The sequence below is a fragment of the Helianthus annuus genome, chromosome 2 (assembly GCF_002127325.2).
Source record: "Helianthus annuus cultivar XRQ/B chromosome 2, HanXRQr2.0-SUNRISE, whole genome shotgun sequence".
NCBI lineage: Eukaryota > Viridiplantae > Streptophyta > Magnoliopsida > Asterales > Asteraceae > Helianthus > Helianthus annuus.
This window is the reverse complement of record NC_035434.2, coordinates 100,747,648-100,770,444: the sequence shown is the minus strand read 5'-3', so window position 1 is coordinate 100,770,444 and position 22,797 is coordinate 100,747,648. Positions and strand designations below refer to the sequence as shown.

The 22,797-nt window shown below is 39.2% G+C and overlaps 1 long non-coding RNA gene across 1 annotated transcript; it reads right to left on the bottom strand.

Moving 5' to 3' along the window:
- Positions 1-5,766: 5,766 nt before the first annotated feature.
- On the bottom strand, positions 5,767-22,581 carry LOC110904199. The gene is made up of 3 exons (XR_002572409.2): positions 22,541-22,581; positions 6,759-6,825; positions 5,767-5,969 (listed from the first exon to the last, which is right to left on the bottom strand). It is a non-coding gene; the product is annotated as an uncharacterized LOC110904199 (long non-coding RNA).
- Between the last annotated feature and the right edge of the window lie 216 nt (positions 22,582-22,797).

The following is a 22,797-nucleotide window of genomic DNA, read 5'->3' as shown; positions in this document are numbered from 1 at the left end:
CAGTCTCTCTCTTCTTTAATACTACAAGAACTATCAACAAATATATGGCGTTTTATGTAAAACTTAACAAACCCATCAGTTTGATTATTTTGCCTGCTCGTCTGTTGAAGTGGCTTTTTGTGGATGTTTGGGGACATAGATCTATGACGTGTGGGTGGGTTTTTCGCTTTTTCTTCATCTTGATCTTCATCTTTATAATCATCCCACTCTTCAATGTCATTGATGTCTTCTCCTCATCCAAGCCTTCTTCAAGAACAAAGAACATAAAATGACATACGATTGTCATCAGTATCTTTTTCTTGAAGATTTGTCCATCTCATGCAGCAAAATCTTACTGAGTTACTCCCCTCACCTAACAATCCATTCAGTGAAACTTCATGAAGAACAATACTGAATATCCAAGAAAGCATATTAGCTATCTTCAATTTTTTAATTTTTTGGCATTTTTACAGTGAGTGGTATTTAGTAGTATTGGCGTTTGTTTTTTTGTTTGATTAAATGGAAGTTGCTGAGAGGTATCATTTTATAGGATGTCTTTTTGGCGCGTAGGTTAGGCGGTGCATTATTATAATAAAGTATTCGTCGTTTCAGTTACTGTTTGTAATTATTGTTTTTGATAAGCTTTTATCACTGAAGTCTGTAACACGTCCCATCTTTCAAGTTTGGCGTTTTAGATTCTAATATAATCAATTTTCCGTCTCCTCAGTTTTACTGTTTTGTAGTTACCCTTTTCAAGTTTGTTTTTTTATTTTTTTTTATTTTGGGTTTTTTATAATACTTGTCCAAAGTAATTTTATTATAGTTTGGTAGTTTTGGGGCCTTTTATGGCATGATGGCGTTTTGACAAGCATTTTGGCTGTGTGGCGTTTTTATTATATATGGCGTTGTTATTATGTAACAATCAACTGAAAAAGAAAATTAAAAATATATATATAAACAATTGATCTTCCAAATCTTCACTGTCACCAGTCTCTTTCTTCTTTTTTGAATCATCTTAACTGGCTGTTTCGACTTTCGTATGATTCATTTTGTTTTTTTTGTTTTTGAAGTAGTTTTTTTGTCGCCGTTTGAAAACATAAAGTCTGAAATCAGCCTCTATTTCTTGAAGATTTGTCCATCGCATGCAGCAAAATGTTATTGAGTTTACATCCTTCAGCCAACAATCTTGAATTTCCAATGAATGATGTTTGATTTTTTAACTTTTTGGCGTTTGACCGAGAAAAAGAACGCCACTAAATAAAAGTGCCTTAAACCTCTAAATTTGATCATGCTAAAATCAATAATGTTTTGCTGTATGAGATGGACAACATTGTTAATCCTCAGTTAAGAAAGATGTCTGACAATGTTGTCCACCCCATACAGCTAAACTTTATTGACAACAAACCTCAAGAATGTTTTTGTATGTTTTAGCGTTATAAATTGGATGGAAGTTGAGGATAAAGTCAATAAGATTTTACTCAATGAAATGGACAATATTCTCACTTAAGGATTTTGTCCATTACATTGAGCGAAACTGTCACACCCCCAAAATACCACATGCGGGAACACCGCGGGACGTGTGACGTACCAGATTCCAAGCCACCAATCACATTGAACCAATAATAAATATTTAAATAAAACATTCGATTCATTTCATAATATAAATCCAAGTCATAAGTTAAAACCAAAGTGAACGTTCAGCGGAAGCATATAGTAAATTGTTAATCAACTGTTTCAAAACAAGTGTTCAAAACCAATGTAACAAGTATCCAAGAGTCTCGATCCATGACCACTCCAGAACTCCCAGATAGCAAGTCCATAATCAAGAATCTAACGACCTACAAGCATGCAGACAAGCGTGTCAGACGACGCTGGTGAGTTCAAAGTTTGTTAACACGTTTTAGTTACCAGATATGAGTACAAAACAATTCAATGATTTGATGTCGTTATTAACTTGGTTACCGCAGATAGCTCTAGATTATTTGCCCAAACCCCAATGCTCTATCATACATTGGTCAAGTGGTTAAGGTAATTAGTTCACGACCGTCCTCCCCGGTACGGTGTGAGGGTGCTAAACCTAATAGCGCTATCAACTAATAACCCCGTTGCCTCCCCGGCAACTAATCGGTATATGGTGGGACTTAATGATAGAAATGAGTGTAATAACCAACATCCCAATAATCCGACGTTCCTCCCCAGAACGGTTACCAGATGTCCCTCCCCGGGACGCATGCTTGGAGAAAAACTAATATGTTTCGTCGTGAACAGCAGCCTTCACGGTGAAAGACCCTACCGACGAAAGACTTCCGTGTTTCGTCGTGAACCATCTCGGCGAAAGACTAATATGTTTCGTCGTGAACCATCTTGGCAAAAGACTAACATGTTTTGTCGAGATGAGGTGTAGCGAAAGACTACTGTGTTTCGCCATAACCCTAGTTAGACAGTTATACTTTCTTTCCTCCATCCGTATGCTACCCAGTTTATCAATACCCAAACAGATCTAACAGCAGATCAAATGATTATCACGCATACTAGTAATGAGTAATCATCATTCATACCAATCATAACAGTTTAATCAAATAACACATCAATTGATTACGAACCCAAGATCAAGCATATACACTCATTGACCACAAGATCTAACCATTGAAATTAACCTGAACGAGCATCGTAATCATTCATCCATTTTAACTGCACTATGTCGTAGACGAAACCCTTAGTTTCAAATAAAGATAACACACAAACACCCCAATCGAATTATACTAAGACATCTGTTTTTCATCACCACATAGGGTTTCGGTTAACGGTCATCGTTCATGCAATCATATTAATCAATCATCAAATATTCATATTAATCAAGCGTAATAATAATGATGGGCACTAACCAAGATACCGAGAACGATAAGTTTGATCAGTATTGAGAGCTTCGAGAACTCAAAGTTGTCGCCACACAGAAGAGATATTTCTAGGGTTTTCAATTGGTCAGTTATGTGATGAATAACAACAGTTCTACGTAATATACTCGCATAAGTGTATTGGGCCCTTACTGGGCTTCGAAGAAACCTGGGTCGACGAAAGACCTATCTTTCGTCGAGCATGAAGTCGACGAAAGACCTATGTTTCGTCATGTTGGATGTGGGACGAAAAACCTTAGGTAACATAATAATTCTTAAGTTTTTATTTACAACCAACAAAACAGTTCATTAAACAAATTCAACAATCCTCACAACCCTAATCTTTCAAACAATAACACTTCACATAACATAAACAATTTATCAAAACAGGATTGTCACACAAGAGATACGTAAAGAAAGAACCTGAAATCTCGGGTTGTCACATCATCCCCAACTTGAAAGAAATTTCGTCCCGAAATTTGACAAGCAAACCAAAACGGTACGGTGTTAGATCCAGATGACTGTGGATTTTCTCCAGGTGCCACATCATCCCCCAACTTGAATGGGAATTTCATCCCGAAATTCACTAGTTGCATCTGCTTTCGACTTGTCAGCTGGCAATAAATGAGGGTACTTGAGCTTCATCTGATCTTCACGTTCCCACGTGAACTCCGGTCCACGTCTTGAGTTCCAACGAACTCTCACAATCGGAATTCAGCTATGCTTGCGGACTTTGACTTCCCGGTCCATGATTTCGATAGGTTCCTCGACAAACTTCAAGTTGTCGTCAATCTTCAACTCTTGAAACGGTACCACAAATGTTTCATCGGACAAACACTTCTTTAATTGCGACACGTGGAAAACATCATGAACATTTCCCAACTCAGCAGGTAAACTTGTAGGCCACTTTACCAATTCGCTCCAAAATCTTAAATGGCCCAACATAACGTGGGTTAAGCTTGCCGCGTTTCCCAAAATGCACCACACCCTTCCAGGGTGAGACCTTCAACATAACACGATCATTAACTGCGAACTCCATAGGTTTTCTACGCTTATCGGCGTAGCTTTTCTGACGATCACGCGCTACCGCCATACGATTCCTGATCTGAACAATTTCTCGGAGGTTTCAAGTACAAGTTCCGGGCCTGTAATCTGGCTGTTACCCACCTCAGCCCAACATAGAGGTGAATGACATTTTCGTCCGTACAATGCTTCGAATGGAGCTGCCTGGATGCTGGTATGGTAACTATTGTTGTAAGAAAATTCTATAAACGTTAAGTGTTTCTCCCAACCCTTGCCAAAATCAATTACGCATGCTCGTAACATATCCTCAAGTGTCTGGATGGTTCGCTCACTTTGACCATCCGTCTGTGGGTGATAGGCAGTGCTCATGTCAAGACGCGAGTCGAACGATTTGTGCATCGACTGCCACAAATCCGAAATGAAGCGTGAGTCATGGTCAGAGATAATAGAAGTTGGCACCTCGTGCCTAGAAACCACCTCCTTGAGGTAAACAGCAACTAATTGCGAGAACTTATCCGTTTCCTTGATTGCTAGAAAGTGCGCTGACTTCGTGAGATGATCAACGATCACCCAAATTGTGTCATTCCCGTTTTGAGTTCTAGGTAGCCCAGTGACAAAATCCATTGCGATTTTCTCTCATTTCCACATGGGTATTTCTGGTTGTTGCAGCAATCCAGACGGTTTCTGGTATTCCACTTTAACTTTCGAGCAGGTCAAACATTTACTCACATAAGTCGCGATGTGAGCTTTCATCTTCGGCCACCAATACATGACTTTGAGATCCTGATACATCTTATCCGAACCTGGGTGAACAGAGTATCGAGACTTGTGTGCTTCGTCCATCACAAGCTCTCTAAGGTTACCGAACAAAGGAATCCATACACACTCCATGAAGTAGAGGATACCATCCTATCTCTCTACAAGTCGTTTTTCCATGCCCCTTAAGTACTCTGCTTCAATGTTTTCCTCTTTCAACGCTTCAGTTTGTGCAGAACGGATCCGGTCAGGCAAGTTAGAATGGATAGTGAGCTGCAAGGCGCGAACACGTTTGGGTTTTGATTCCTTTCGACTGAGAGCATCAGCTACGACGTTAGCCTTACCCAGATGATACTTGATTGCACAGTCATAGTCATTTAAGAGTTCTACCCAGCGACACTGTCGCATATTCAAATCCTTCTGGTCAAAAATATGCTGAAGGCTCCTTTGGTCGGTATAAATAGTGCATTTAGTACCGTACAGGTAATGCCTCCAGATTTTGAGTGCAAACACCACGGCTCCCAACTCTAAGTCGTGTGTGGTATAATTCCTCTCGTGAACCTTCAACTGTCGCGAGGCGTAGGCTATCACCTTCTCGTGTTGCATCAACACGCAACCGAGACCCTGAATGGAAGCATCACAATATACCACAAAATCTTCTGTTCCTTTAGGTAAAGACAAAATCGGCGCACTACAGAGTTTTTGTTTCAATAACTGGAAAGCATCCTCTTGTTTCGTTCCACAAGAGTATACAACGCCCTTTTGTGTCAAAGAGGTGAGAGGTTGCGCGATCTTCGAAAAGTCCCTAATAAATATGCGATAGTACCCAGCGAGACTAAGAAATTGTCGCACCTCCGAAAGAGTCTTCGGTACCGCCCAATTTCCTGACAGCATCAACCTTAGCAGGATCCACGTGTATCCCTAATTCATTCACAGTGTGGCCAAGGAAGTGTACCTCTCAAATCCAGAAGTCACACTTAGAGAATTTCGCGTAGAGTTGCTCCTTCCTCAGAAGCTCCAAGATGAGACACAAGTGCCACTTGTGTAAGACCCAGCTTATAAGAACCAGATTTATATACATTGTTAAACATTACCTTGCATTTAATGTCAAAATATTGACTTAACAAAAACTTTCATCATTTTAATCCAAACTAGACACCACAAACATGTACAATTCTTACAAAATCATAACCAAGACATTAACTACAATTGTTTACATGGTTTTTAAGACAAAAGATTATATGCGGAAGCGTTTGCTAGAGTGTTCGGTTCGAATTGTCATGCTTGATCTTCATCCTTCACTTGGGTACCTGAAAGCTAACGTGTTTAACGAGCATTAGAGTTATTAACTATGATAGAACACGTAATTGGATTAGATCCGAAAACTTATTCAAAACAAGAAATAAATTTTCTTCAACAAGGCTCCACCGTAATTTACGGTATCACCGTAAATTACGGTGGCTTCTGGACATTTGGGGGCCTACCGTAACTCAGTAGGAATCCACCGTAACAAATTTGCAGGTTACCGTAAATTACGGTACCACCGTAATTTACGGTAGACTCTGCACATGACTCCTTTGTTTAAAATGCAGGATTTTGCTGGTTCATTATGTGACGAAACAGCATACTTTCGCATAAATTGTTAAATGGCTGGGCTAATTCTTCATATCTGTATTTCGGTTATCACATTGCTCATTTATAACTTAATTGGGCATGTAACGGAAATTAACAATCACACTAAATTACAAGATTTCTAATAGATCTTTTGTACTATGATCATGCATTCAAACCAAAACGTAGCGTCTAAAATAAGAACAAGGTTTATAAGTTTGTCTTATGGTATTCGCTACACGGCCTACACCTCATGTATTATTTGCACATTATAATAAAGTCATGCTTCATGTTTATTCTCAAAACTTGTTTGACCCGTTTAGGTGCATAATGTGAGCACCTTACGGACACTAGACATCATGTTTATAACATGTTTAGGGCAATAGCCAATTTCATGACATAATGGTAATTCTCGGTCATCATGCTTTTATTCCTCTTTAACCAACTCATAAAGCTATCGATATGTATAATGTAATGAAACGATAAATTTCATACCTTTAAAGCGCGCCTTTTCCCCGTGAATTCCCTCCGGCTTGTCCGCTTGATGATCCGGACTCTTTGCCTAATAAATTCAGTTTTTAACTTGTTTAGAATTCTTTTCACGACCATAATCACATCATTTATAAGACATGGTCAAATTCTGCGTTTTCATCAAATTTAGCATAAAAACCCTCACTTAGGCATTTCAACAAACACCTAACGGGTCAGATTTTCCTACCATCATTTCCAAGTTCATGACTTGCAATTAAACCTCAAATTTCACTTTAATTAGTAAACCTTGCACACATCTTAGCATCAATATCACAGGAATTATCTCCTATAATGAAATTTATTCTAGAATTATCATTCAAATCCTAGTGTTCATCATCATCTTATAAAACCCATAACCTAGCTTCCATGGATTCATGGAATTTCCTGAATTTGGGCATAAATTCACATGTAGTTGTCTAGACCTAGACACCATATCATCATTAATCTGACTAAATTACTATCATGCATCAACAAATTTCAGATTGCTTAAATTCATGAGGATTTCAAGTAGAGAATTCTTATCAAATTTTAAATACCTCTTAATCCTCTTGCGATGAGGATCACTAATTTGTGTTCAAGACTTGATTTTGGGCTGATTTGAGGCTTCAATTTAGAGATTTGCTTGAAGTTAGGGTTTGGAAATGGGGGATGTCGCCCCTGCTTGTTCCTTGATCGACCAGGACCCCCAAAATGGGGTGTATGGTTTTGATTTTGTTACTATTAGTAATACAAGTTTCATTTTTAACAATTTTGGTCCCTCCACTTTTGTTTAACCCTTAGTTTTGGTTATTTAACCCTATTCAAGTTGTTGTTAGCCTTGTATTTAACTAGGTTAGATTTTTCCTAGTTAACTAGTTCTTGTTTATTTACTCTTTGAATTTTCTAATATAAGGATTTATATTTTCGGGGTGTTACAAGTCCACCCCCCTTAAAAAGGGTTTCGTCCCCGAAACCGAATTACGTACCAAATAGTGTAGGGTGGAGACGCCGCATCTCCTCTTCGGGTTCCCAAGTAGTGTCTGACCCTTTTCTGTGGTCCCATTTGACCTTAACTTGATGTATCACTTTGTTCCTCAAGTTTTTCTCTTTACGATCTAAAATCGCAATCGGTTTTACTGCATAGTTGAGACTGTTATCCACTTCGATATCATCGTAGTGGACATGAGCGGTCTCGTCGGCCAAACATTTTCGGAGATGTGATACGTGGAATGTGTTATGAATCCCACTCAACTCTTCGGGTAATTCGAGTCGATAAGCTACCTTACCAACTCGTTCAATTATTCTAAATGGCCCAATGAATCTCGGGCTTAACTTCCCCCTTTTTCTGAATCTGATAATACCCTTCCATGGGGAAACCTTTAGCATGACCATATCGCCAACCCGAAACTCAATTGGTCTATTTCTTTTATCGGCGTATGCCTTTTGCCGGTCTTGAGCCGCCTTCAAATGCGTCCGAACTATGTCGATTTTCGCATTTGTAGCTCGGATTATATCAGTTGGTGCTAGCCCTCGCGGGCCCACTGTAACAACTGCCACTAAAATCCATAATTAGGATGGTAATTAGCTATTAAGAAAACCCTAATTGAGAAACCCAAGTAATTCTGCACTAACCCTAAAATTTCCAGAACAATCAGAATCAGGATCAGGGCCCCTAAAACTCAGGGGGGGCAAAACCCTAGTTACGATTATCATCATAACTCTCTGTCGAAATAGAATTTTAAAATTCTATCAACTCAGCAAGCCTACACACGCAAAAACCTAGTCTATGAAAGTAGGGTGACCACTCGCGTAGCGCGACGCCTAAAGGGGTACCCCCTCGCGCTACGCGACGGTGTCAAATTTTCAGTATAAATAGCAGGGGTTGGGACTTGAAATTTGGCACTTGAACGACGTTAAAATTCATAATATACGTCGAGTTATAAGCAAAACAGTCCAACACACACACAATTATCGAAACGCTGCCGCAATCAGGGTAATAACTCGATCGCTATTACGATTCAACGTCCGATCGATTATAACTATCCAACGATAGTCCAGGTGCTGCTCAATTGAGCTTGTACTTTGATTATTCGTCGTGATTTCGACTTGAATATTAGAGTGCTGTTCAAATTCGGACTATGCTCTGTTATTCGTTGTAAATCCGATTGAATTATCGAGTATTGCACTGATTAATCGTTGTGAAGGTTTAATCTCGTGAATTGACGTAACTGCTGTATTAGTTACTAACCTGTGTGTGTGCATTGTGTTAAATTAGGTTTAAGCAAGGCTAATCAGTAGGCTTATATCTATTGCTCGTTAATCTGCAATGTGAGTCATTCTTCTTTTTAAATTGTTTTCTCACAGTTTGTGAGTAAGTATTACAATACCTCAAATTATTTTCAAGATTATAATTACAGGGATTAAGTCTTTGTAATCACCAAATTACAGCTGGTATGTGGGGTATTGTGCACATTACTGTTATTATCACTCTATGTGAGTGAATATTACTCTATGTGAGTTATTATTACTCTGTGTGAGTACACCGTCACTATTTGGGCAACGGGACCCAATAGTGGTATGACCACAGTCACAGAAATGAATCGAGTGACAAATACCCATTCTTAATAATTGGTTGATAGAAACATTGTAATCGCTCTTAATACTGTAAATTATAACTAACGGGTCGTTTTAGAAAACAGAATGATTCACTCAGTATTTCCCCGCTGACAAAACCTTTTTCAAACATGTTTCAGGTGATCTGTGTGATCCAGGAAAAGTGCAGTAAAGCACTATCAAGCTCAGAGAAGTGGCTCAGTGTAAATAAACCAATAAAACGTGTTTTGAAAAAAAAATAAAGATTTCTGTGTGAAATCAACTTATTGTAAATTATGGGATTTATCCCTTAAACTTTGTGCAATATATTAAACGAGCATATTTTACGGATAAAAGATCCTGTTGTAAAAAGACTTCCGCTGCCGCATAAATTAAATACCACGGGAACTGCCTCGCGGGCCCCGACACCGTCCAGGGTGGGTCGGGGGCCGTGACAGCGAAGGTGGTATCAGAGCTAATAATTAAATTGAGCCACTGATCGAGCCACTGATTAAGCCTAAATTAAGTATTATGTCCAAAATGCTTAATTTTACTAATTATTATTCGGTGATTATATGTTTTATTAACTGGCTATTCTTAGTTACAGTATGGGTAAGCAAAAGCTGTCTGCTATCTACCACAAACTAGATGTGGCATCTTCTTCTAGAAACCTAGTAAACCTAGAAGAAGGAATCTTTGTCCGCAAGGAAAACTATGAGAATCCACTTTCCCCAGAGAAAAGGGATTCGATACTTAAAAAGAGTCAGAAGACAAAGAAACCCCGAACCAAGAGAGTTAGGTTTAACCCCGAAGTCCAAGAGTTGGGTAATAGTACACCTTGGGAAGATAAAATAGACGGGAAATGGGCAAATCTCTATATGCTAGCTACTGTAGCAGAAAATGCTAATCTTTAAATATCCGATAAGTTGGGTCTAGTAAGAGAAATCACAATCCCGTAAATAAATAAAGTCCTAAGTGTGTTTATTTCTGTTGTTTTTGTATAAATTAGTATGCAATAAAACTTCAGTGTTTTGTTTGTTAAACTTTGTTCCAAAGTTTTAACATTGCATTTTGCATATATGCTATGCAGCATGAATGAGATGTCGGAAACATTCCAGAATCTCAACTTATATCCAGTGCCTATCGAAGTCTCTCATGACTTTACTGGTTACATTGCTGACATAGAAGAACCTGTGGAATTCCAAGCTCCACCGCTGGAAAAAGCCAAACCTAAAAAGAAGAGAAGATATGTAGGGTGGAGGAAAGTGCGCCGTAGGAAACCTTCCACTAGGAAACTCCCTAAAATAGAAAATCCTGTGAGTATGAGCAAAGGAAAGGAAATAGAAACTGGAGAAAGTTCAAAACCACCTGAAAAAGAAATAGGAATAGATCTGAAACAAAAGGGAATAGAGATTGGCGAAAGCTCTAAACAGTCTGAGGAAATCACGTTCCAGGATGAAATAGATCGCCTACTGGAAAATTGTGATGTTTTAGAACCTATCAATGATAATCTCTTTTCTTACCCGGCTACAGTTCAATTCCCACTAAACCTAGGACCAGCTATTCCAGACCCACTAGTTCATACCAGACCATTAGGCCAAATGGAGGAATGGTGGACCAACGACTGGCAATTTCAAAACATAGTCAACAACCTTTATAGCTTCCTTCCACAATTTGACCCAGAACCACTCCCAAATCCTCCCATGAGTAATGAAAACCTAGCTGAACTCCGTCAGTTCGGTGAAGAACTGATAGGTACAGGTAATAGGATCAGGGAAATGGGGGAGCATCTAACTTGGAAGTACGATGAGAGGGAGCATCGTTACTAGAACCGTTAGTTAAACCACAGAAAGCCGTATTGTAGGATAGTAACTTAAAATTCTGTAAAATGGGCAATAAAACTCTGTAAAATATGGTGTGTATGGATGCATATACAATTTACCATAACAAAGTAAAAAAATCGAGAAATCGACAATTTTGGTTATACTTGTATGATGTGATAACCTATGTGCCTATCTATGTGAATTTTGTCATTGATAAGTTAGACACTAATAATTTTACCAATTAGCAGATGGAAAATGCTAACAATGAACCAATTAATGAAGTAAATCAATCTGAGTAAGAACAAGAAGATCAATATATAACTCGACAAGATATCGAGCATTTTATAGCCCAAGGGATAGCTCATGCTATTCCAGAAATTGTAGCTGTTGTTCGAAAACCTGCCGAACCACAATTAATTCCTAGTAAACGTATTCCAGAAGATAACGGCAGTAAAAGCATAAATGGAGGCGGTAATCATGACGATCATGATCCGCAGCAGGCCCCACTCCCTAAAAGAATGAAAGCTGCAACGCCTGGTTGCACTTATAAAGAATTTCTTGCTTGCAAACCCGCTGAATTTGCAGGTAACGAAGGGGCAACTGCAACACTGCGTTGGTTAGAGAAAACCGAAGCAGTAATCGCAATAAGCAAATGTATCAAAGAGGATCAGGTGATGTATGCATCAAATCTGTTCAAAGAAGGAGCACTCGAATGGTGGAACACGGTCCTCCAGGCAAAAGGAAGAAGGATAGCCTACGCCATAGGTTGGGAAGAATTTAAGAGTTTGGTAGAAAGAAAATTCTGTCCCGAATACGAGAAGGAACAAATGGCAAACAAGTTCCTAAGTCATCGTATGCTAGGAGTAGATTGTCGGGGATATACTTCGACATTCTTTGAATACGCAAGGGTAGTGCCATCACTGGCTTCGCCAGAACCAGTACTTATCTCTCGTTACATCTGGGGGTTAATTAGTGAAATCCGAAACATCGTTAAAGCTGCGAGACCTCGTACTATTGACGATGCTGTAGAATTAGCTAATACCCTAACAGATGAATTGGTACGCACAAGAGAGGAAGATCGCAAGAAGGAATTAGCTCACAAGATTACCCAAGGATTTCGTGTGGGTAATGCCAAGAAGAGAGGAACCGGACAATCCTCATCATCTCCTTTCTGCAAAGTTTGCAAAAAGAAGCATTATGGACAATGCAACATGGTTTGCAATTTTTGCAAAATGAAAGGACATAGGGAAGAAGACTGCAGGAAGAAAACAAAAGTTTGTTATAATTGCAGAGAGAGGGGACACTTTCAATCTGAATGTCCTAAGTTAGCTAAACCTATAGTTAACCAAGCCAAACCCACGGAAGGAACAACCAAGAAAAATGCTCGTGCATTCCAGCTAACCACTCAAGAGGCCGAACTCATCCCCGATGTGATAGCTGGTACGTTCTTAGTTCACAACGTATTTGCAAAAGTATTATTTGACTCTGGTGCGAACCAAAGTTTTATAAATACTTTATTTTGCCAAGATCTTAAGTTACCATTAACCACTCTTAGGCAAATCTTCACAGTAGAAACCGCAGAAGAAAATTCTGTGAAAATAGATAAAATCTGGCAAGAAGGAAAAATAGAATTATTAGGCCATAAGTTTTCTGCAAATTTGTTACCAATGAATTTAGCAGGATTCGATGTAGTATTAGGAATGGATTGGTTAATAGCCAACCATGCACGGATCCTATGTGACAAAAATGCTGTAGAAATTCAAACCCCTACAGGAGAAGTAATATTAATTACTGGAGATAGACCTCGAAAACCACTAAAATTCATCTCAGTAATGAAGTTGGCTAGTTATTCAAGAAAACAGGAAATGGTGTATATGATTTCAGTAATCATTAACACTAAGGATAAGGAACTTCAGGACATCCCGGTAGTGTCAGAATACCCAGACGTTTTTCCAGAAGAATTACCTGGATTACCACCTGATAGGGAAGTAGAGTTTAGAATTCATTTAATTCCAGGTACTGCACCAATAGCTAAAGCACCATATAGATTAGCACCTACCGAAATGCTAGAATTGAAAAAGCAATTAGATGAATTATTAAGCAAAGGATTCATACAACCTAGTTCATCCCCTTGGGGTGCACCAGTATTGTTTGTGAAAAAGAAAGATGGATCGATGAGAATGTGTATCGATTATAGAGAATTAAATAAGGTTACAATTAAGAATCGATACCCACTACCTAGGATTGATGATCTTTTTGATCAATTGCAAGGATCTAGGTATTTCTCTAACATAGATTTAAGATCTGGATATCATCAGTTGAAGGTACAAGAAGAAGACATACCTAAAACTGCTTTCAGAACTAGGTATGGTCATTATGAGTTTACAGTCATGCCCTTTGGATTAACGAATGCCCCAGCAGCATTCATGGACATGATGAATCGAATCTGTAAACCATACTTGGATAAATTTGTGATCGTTTTCATCGACGATATACTTATTTACTCCAAAAGCCAAAAAGAACATTGTGAGCATTTACATGTTCTCTTAACTTTGTTAAGAAACGAAAGGCTTTATGCCAAATTATCAAAATGTGAATTTTGGTTGCAAGAAGTACAATTCTTAGGTCATGGATAAATCATGAAGGTATCCATGTAGATCCTGCTAAGATAAACGCAATTACAAAGTGGAAAGTTCCACAAACAGCTATGGAAATAAGAAGTTTTCTAGGCTTAGCTGGATACTATAGACGATTTATCAAAGATTTTTCCAAGATAGCCGTACCATTAACTAAGTTAACCTGTAAAACTGCTAAGTTTGAATGGGGACCTAGACAAGAAGAAGCCTTTAAGATTTTAAAGCATAGGTTGACGAATGCACCAATCTTAGCTTTACCCGAAGGAACAGAAGATTTTGAAGTATATTGTGATGCTTCAAAATTAGGATACGGATGTGTGTTAATGCAACGCAAGAAGGTAATTGCGTATGCTTCTAGACAATTGAAAAAGCACGAAGAAAATTATACGACTCATGATCTAGAATTAGGAGCCATAATCTTTGCCCTTAAGATATGGAGACATTATCTGTATGGAAGTAAGTTTACTGTTTATACAGATCATAAAAGTTTAAGATATATATTTGGGCAAAAAGAATTAAATATGAGGCAAAGAAGATGGATGGAGATGCTAAGCGATTACGACTGTGATATCCAATATCACGAAGGAAAGGCAAATGTAGTTGCAGATGCCTTAAGTCGTAAGTACCATGAGAAACAGAAACGAGTCCGTGCTCTGAGGTTAAATCTACAAGTAGATTTAATGGCACAAATTAAAGAAGTCCAGAAAACAGCAATCCAAGACGATGCTGAAAGAATGAAAGGTTACCTAAAAGAATTAGAACAAGGAAATGATGGAATTTGGAAATTCCATAAGAAACGAATTTGGGTACCTAAGCAAGGAGAGTTAAGGAATAAGATTTTAGAAGAAGCTCATAAATCTAGGTATACTATGCACCCAGGAAACAATAAGATGTACCAAGATTTAAGGAATAATTTCTGGTGGATAGGAATGAAAAAGGATATAGCCGAATACGTATCCAAGTGCTTAACTTGTTCACAAGTTAAAGCTGAACACCAGAAACCTTCAGGACTACTACAACAGTTAGAAATGCCTGTATGGAAATGGGAACTTATAACAATGGACTTTGTTACAAAGTTACCCAAAACCAAAAGAGGTAATGATGCGATTTGGGTAATTGTGGATCGATTAACCAAATCAGCTCATTTTCTACCAATAAAGGAAACCTTTAGCATGGAAAGGTTAGCACAACTCTACGTGGACGAGGTAGTATCCCTACATGGAGTCCCGCTCTCCATTGTATCGGATAGAGATAGTCGTTTTACATCTCATTTCTGGACAAGTTTTCAGAAAGCAATGGGAACTCGACTAAATCTAAGTACTGCTTATCATCCACAAACAGACGGACAGAGTGAAAGGACAATACAAACTCTAGAGGACATGCTCCGAGCATGTGTAATTGACTTTGGTGGTAATTGGGATAGCCATTTGCCATTAATTGAATTCTCCTATAACAATAGTTATCATTCAAGCATCGAAGCTGCACCATTTGAAGCACTGTATGGACGTAAGTGCAGAACTCCAGTATGTTGGGCAGAAATTGGAGAAAGTCAATTATCAGGTCCTGAAATAGTACAAGAAACTACTGATAAGATAACTCAGATTAAGGAAAGATTGAAAACAGCTCGAGATCGTCAAAAGAGCTATGCAGACAATCGTCGCAAGCCGCTTGAATTCCAAGTGGGAGATAAGGTACTTTTAAAAGTTTCTCCTTGGAAAGGAGTAGTACGATTCGGTAAGAAAGGAAAGCTAAGTCCAAGATACGTTGGACCATTCCCCGTGATTCAACGAATAGGACCAGTTGCTTATCGTTTACAACTACCAGAAGAATTGACTGGAGTACATGATGTATTTCATGTATCCAATCTTAAGAAATGCCTAGCAGACGAATCCCTGGTAGTACCTCTTCAAGATGTAGAGGTGAACGAAAAGTTGAAGTTTATAGAAAAACCACTACAGATTGAAGATAGAAAAGTCAAGTTTCTCAAGCACAAACGACTAGTGCTAGTAAAAGTCAAATGGAATTCAAGAAGAGGACCAGAATACACTTGGGAACTGGAATCGGAAATGAAGCGAAAGTAACCTCATCTATTCCAGTAAATCTCGAGGACGAGATTTTTCTTAAGGTGGGGAGGATGTAACAACTGCCACTAAAATCCATAATTAGGATGGTAATTAGCTATTAAGAAAACCCTAATTGAGAAACCCAAGTAATTCTGCACTAACCCTAAAATTTCCAGAACAATCAGAATCAGGATCAGGGCCCCTAAAACTCAGGGGGGGGGGCAAAACCCTAGTTACGATTATCATCATAACTCTCTGTCGAAATAGAATTTTAAAATTCTATCAACTCAGCAAGCCTACACACGCAAAAACCTAGTCTATGAAAGTAGGGTGACCACTCGCGTAGCGCGACGCCTAAAGGGGTACCCCCTCGCGCTACGCGACGGTGTCAAATTTTCAGTATAAATAGCAGGGGTTGGGACTTGAAATTTGGCACTTGAACGACGTTAAAATTCATAATATACGTCGAGTTATAAGCAAAACAGTCCAACACACACACAATTATCGAAACGCTGCCGCAATCAGGGTAATAACTCGATCGCTATTACGATTCAACGTCCGATCGATTATAACTATCCAACGATAGTCCAGGTGCTGCTCAATTGAGCTTGTACTTTGATTATTCGTCGTGATTTCGACTTGAATATTAGAGTGCTGTTCAAATTCGGACTATGCTCTGTTATTCGTTGTAAATCCGATTGAATTATCGAGTATTGCACTGATTAATCGTTGTGAAGGTTTAATCTCGTGAATTGACGTAACTGCTGTATTAGTTACTAACCTGTGTGTGTGCATTGTGTTAAATTAGGTTTAAGCAAGGCTAATCAGTAGGCTTATATCTATTGCTCGTTAATCTGCAATGTGAGTCATTCTTCTTTTTAAATTGTTTTCTCACAGTTTGTGAGTAAGTATTACAATACCTCAAATTATTTTCAAGATTATAATTACAGGGATTAAGTCTTTGTAATCACCAAATTACAGCTGGTATGTGGGGTATTGTGCACATTACTGTTATTATAACTAACGGGTCGTTTTAGAAAACAGAATGATTCACTCAGTATTTCCCCGCTGACAAAACCTTTTTCAAACATGTTTCAGGTGATCTGTGTGATCCAGGAAAAGTGCAGTAAAGCACTATCAAGCTTAGAGAAGTGGCTCAGTGTAAATAAACCAATAAAACGTGTTTTGAAAAAAATAAAGATTTCTGTGTGAAATCAACTTATTGTAAATTATGGGATTTATCCCTTAAACTTTGTGCAATATATTAAACGAGCATATTTTACGGATAAAAGATCCTGTTGTAAAAAGACTTCCGCTGCCGCATAAATTAAATACCACGGGAACTGCCTCGCGGGCCCCGACACCGTCCAGGGTGGGTCGGGGGCCGTGACACCCACCTCTCCCCAACATACCGGAGTCCGACACTTTCTACCATATAATAGCTCATACGGGGCCATTTTAATGCTCGCGTGATAGCTATTGTTATATGCGAATTCGACCAAGGGTAAATGGACATCCCAACTACCCCCAAAGTCAATAATGCAAGCCCGTAGCATATCACCCAATGTTTGTATTGTTCTTTCGCTCTGCCCATCCGTTTGTGGATGATAAGCAGTGCTAAGGAACAATTTAGTTCCCATCTGTTCTTGGAATTCACGCCAGAATTTCGAGGTAAACCGAGTATCTCTGTCTGATACAATGGATATCGGTACCCCATGCCTTGCTATGATTTCATTGGTGTATACCTCCGACATTTTCTCAGATGTATAAGTTTCACGAATCGGAATAAAGTGGGCGCTTTTAGTTAACCTATCCACGACCACCCAAATAGCATCAAAACCACGACTTGTTTTAGGTAGTTTAGTCAATAGGTCCATCGTGATTTGCTCCCATTTCCAAACCGGAATTTCTAACGGTTGGAGTTTACCATACGGCTTTTGGTGTTCCGCCTTGACTTGTAGGCATGTCAAGCATTTTTCCACGTATTTCACAGTGTCTCGCTTCATTCCGGGCCACCAATAGTTTTGCTTCAAGTCATGATACATTTTGGTCGCTCCCGGGTGAATGGAATAACGAGATTTATGAGCTTCATTAAGTAGAAGCTTCTTAACACCACATGTGTTAGGAACCCAGATTCTATTAAAACGAGTTCTTAGGCCGTGACTGCCCACTTCAAGGTCTTTAAGTTGACCAATAATTCTTTCCTTTTTCCAGTTTTCCGCCTTTACAGCTTCATCTTGTGCTTCTCGAATTCGTTCTAGTAAACTTGAAGTCACAACCAGTTGCATTGATCGTACCCGTATCGGGGCATAATCTGTTTTGCGACTCAGCGCATCGGCAACTACATTGGCCTTACCGGGGTGGTAATGTATTTCGCAATCAAAGTCCTTGACGGTTTCTAACCACCGCCTTTGCCGCATGTTTAATTCCTTCTGGTCGAAGAAATATTTCAAGCTTTTATGGTTGGTAAAGATTGTAAACTTTACTCCGTACAAGTAATGTCTCCATATCTTTAAGGCAAACACCACCGCTGCCAATTCTAAGTCGTGAACCGGATATTTATTTTCATGAATCTTCAATTGCCTCGAGGCGTAGGCGATGACCTTGCCTCGTTGCATTAACACGCATCCGAGCCCCAATTGAGAAGCGTCCGAGTAAACCACCATGTCTTCAGTCCCTTCCGGTAAGGTCAGTACCGGAGCGTGGGTCAACTTTTCCTTGAGTGTTTGGAAAGCTTCCTCTTGCTTAATGCCCCACACGAACTTTTCCTCCTTACGAGTTAATTTGGTCAAGGGTAAGGCAATTTTGGAGAAATCCTGTATGAATCTCCGATAATATCCCGCAAGCCCTAAAAAGCTTCGGATTTCCGAGGGATTTCTTGGAGGGCTCCATTTCGACACCGCTTCTATCTTTGACGGATCTACTAGTACTCCATCAGCACTAATAAGATGCCCAAGAAACTGTACTTCCCGTAACCAGAAAGCACACTTCGTGAATTTTGCATACAGCTTCTCTCGTCTGAGTGTGTCTAATATTTCCCGCAAATGACACACGTGCTCGACTTCACTCTTTGAATATACCAGAATGTCGTCGATAAATACAATTACCGACTTATCTAGCATGGGTTTGCAAACCCGGTTCATGAGGTCCATGAAAGCCGCGGGCGCATTGGTCAATCCGAAAGGCATTACGAGGAATTCATAATGCCCGTACATCGTACGGAAAGCCGTTTTGGGTACGTCCTCCTCCTTGACTTTCAATTGGTGATAACCGGATCGGAGATCAATTTTGGAAAACCAACTTGCTCCTTGCAATTGGTCAAATAAATCGTCAATTCTTGGAAGTGGGTATCGGTTCTTCACCGTGAGTTTGTTTAACTCCCGGTAATCGATACACATGCGCATACTGCCATCTTTCTTTTTCACGAATAAGACTGGTGCGCCCCACGGAGACACACTCGGTTGGATAAATCCCTTGTCAAGAAATTCCTGAATTTGGGACATCAATTCTTGTAACTCCGACGGTGCAAGTCGGTATGGCGCCTTGGCCACGGGTTTCGCGCCCGGAATCAACTCGATTCCGAACTCTACCTCCCGTTCTGGCGGTATCCCCGGTAGTTCTTCCGGAAACACGTCTTCATAATCTCGCACGACCGGTACATCCCCAATTTTGAGGAGTTCCTTTTCCGTTTCGCTTGCATATACCATAAAGGCCTTGCATCCATGTTTCATGAGTTTGCGAGCCTCTAGCATTGTGCATATCACCGGGTTACCTCCCTTTTCTCCATATATTGTAACTTGCTTTCCGCTAGGAGACGTTAGTTTTATTTCCTTTCGGAAACAAACCACCTTTGCGTGGTAACGGGATAGCCAATCCATTCCCACTACCACTTGAAATTCTCCCATCGACATCGGGATCAAGTCTATTGCATATTCCTCGTCATCAATATTCATCGTGCAGTTTTTACATACATCACAGACAATAAAGCTTTTATTATTGCCTATCTCTACCTCTAAAGGCATAGGTAATTTTGTTAGAACAAATGAAGGGTGTCGAATAAACCCATATGAAACAAGGATTTATTCGCACCAGTATCAAATAACACGCGTGCGGGAATTGAATTTATAGTGAATGTACCTGAGACCACGTCAGGTTCGACCTTTGCTTCAGCAGCGGTCAATTGAAAGGATCTTGCTTTGGCTTTTGCGGCTTCACCTTTTGAGTCTTGCCCTTCTTTCTTTCCCGCCAATTCTGGGCACTCTGATCTTTTGTGACCCGTTCGGTAACAGTTATAACAAACGGTCACTTTTTCCGGGCATGATATAGCCATATGTCCCGTTTTTCGACATATAGGACATGGCTTATCCTTGAAGCGACATTCACCTTTATGATTCTTGCCGCAGATTTTGCAACTTGGTGTACCGCTCTTTGCGTCTGATTTCTTTGTCGTCTCATTCGTTCTTGCTTTCTTGGTAGGGCTTGGATTTATATCCTGTGCCCTTCGTTCGCCCCGCTCTATACTCTTTTTCAACTCAATCTCCCTTTCCCGAGCAGCATTGACAATCTCGGTAAGGGTCTCATACTTTGAAGGGGTTATGAACTCCCTATATTCTGCGCTCAGCATATTATGATAATAATAAACTTTTTGCTCTTCGTTTGTTATCAGATCGTCACAGAACTTCATTTTATCCATAAACATCCCCGTGATCTTGTCTATGGATTCACCCTTGTGTCTGAGTTGCATGAACTCTTCCTTGATTTTGTTTATAACTGCTTTGGGGCTATGGTGTTTAAGAAACGGCGTCTTAAACTCCTCCCACGTCATGGCCTTGGCCGCTTCACTTCCAATTTCTTTCTTTTTATTATCCCACCAGTCTTTCGCTTGACCTCTTAACTGACCCGTGCCATAAGCTACGTAGTCGTTCTCATCACAGTGGGTTCTCTCGAATACTCCCTCGATATCGCCTATCCATCGCTGACACACGATTGGATCAACCTCCCCATTATATATAGGTGGTTTGCAAGCTATGAATTCCTTGTATGAACAAGGTTTTCGTTCCCCAGATTTTTCCTTTGCTAGATTTGAATTATCTTCTAGCTTCTTGATTCTCTCTTCTACCACTGATAAAACCGTATTTTGGATTTTATCAATGAAGTTCGACAAACTGTTTTCGATTGCCTTTCCAACTTCTTCGGCAATCACTATTCTCATTTGTTCGGTGACTCTTGGCACCGCATCACCATCACCTCCGCTTGCCATCTTTGATACTGAAATGTTTACATACATTGTTAAACATTTCATTTATAATACATGCTTTACTTGTTTTGATTTGATCAAGTTCGTAACTTGACTCAATCATTCTTGTTTCATGCTTTTCTCGTGTTTGAGTGTGCTTACACACTCTTGATTCTATTATTCTTGTTTCATGCTTTTCTTGTGTTTGAGTGTGTTTACACACTCTTTTCCATGTATATTCGTTCGTGAATTATTTCTATACTCCTAAATTTTACTTAAGCAATTACTCTTACCGGATGTTGATCAAGCTTGAACCGAACACTTATTGGCAACCTTAAGCTCTGATTACCAACTTGTAAGACCCAGCTTATAAGAACCAGATTTATATACATTGTTAAACATTACCTTGCATTTAATGTCAAAATATTGACTTAACAAAAACTTTCATCATTTTAATCCAAACTAGATACCACAAACATGTACAATTCTTACAAAATCATAACCAAGACATTAACTACAATTGTTTACATGGTTTTTAAGACAAAAGATTATATGCGGAAGCGTTTGCTAGAGTGTTCGGTTCGAATTGTCATGCTTGATCTTCATCCTTCACTTGGGTACCTGAAAGCTAACGTGTTTAACGAGCATTAGAGTTATTAACTATGATAGAACACGTAATTGGATTAGATCCGAAAACTTATTCAAAACAAGAAATAAATTTTCTTCAACAAGGCTCCACCGTAATTTACGGTATCACCGTAAATTACGGTGGCTTCTGGACATTTGGGGGCCTACCGTAACTCAGTAGGAATCCACCGTAACAAATTTGCAGGTTACCGTAAATTACGGTACCACCGTAATTTACGGTAGACTCTGCACATGACTCCTTTGTTTAAAATGCAGGATTTTGCTGGTTCATTATGTGACGAAACAGCATACTTTCGCATAAATTGTTAAATGGCTGGGCTAATTCTTCATATCTGTATTTCGGTTATCACATTGCTCATTTATAACTTAATTAGGCATGTAATGGAAATTAACAATCACACTAAATTACAAGATTTCTAATAGATCTTTTGTACTATGATCATGCATTCAAACCAAAACGTAGCGTCTAAAATAAGAACAAGGTTTATAAGTTTGTCTTATGGTATTCGCTACATGGCATACACCTCATGTATTATTTGCACATTATAATAAAGTCATGCTTCATGTTTATTCTCAAAACTTGTTTGACCCGTTTAGGTGCATAATGTGAGCACCTTACGGACACTAGACATCATGTTTATAACATGTTTAGGGCAATAGCCAATTTCATGACATAATGGTAATTCTCGGTCATCATGCTTTTATTCCTCTTTAACCAACTCATAAAGCTATCGATATGTATAATGTAATGAAACGATAAATTTCATACCTTTAAAGCGCGCCTTTTCCCCGTGAATTCCCTCCGGCTTGTCCGCTTGATGATCCGGACTCTTTGCCTAATAAATTCAGTTTTTAACTTGTTTAGAATTCTTTTCACGACCATAATCACATCATTTATAAGACATGGTCAAATTCTGCGTTTTCATCAAATTTAGCATAAAAACCCTCACTTAGGCATTTCAACAAACACCTAACGGGTCAGATTTTCCTACCATCATTTCCAAGTTCATGACTTGCAATTAAACC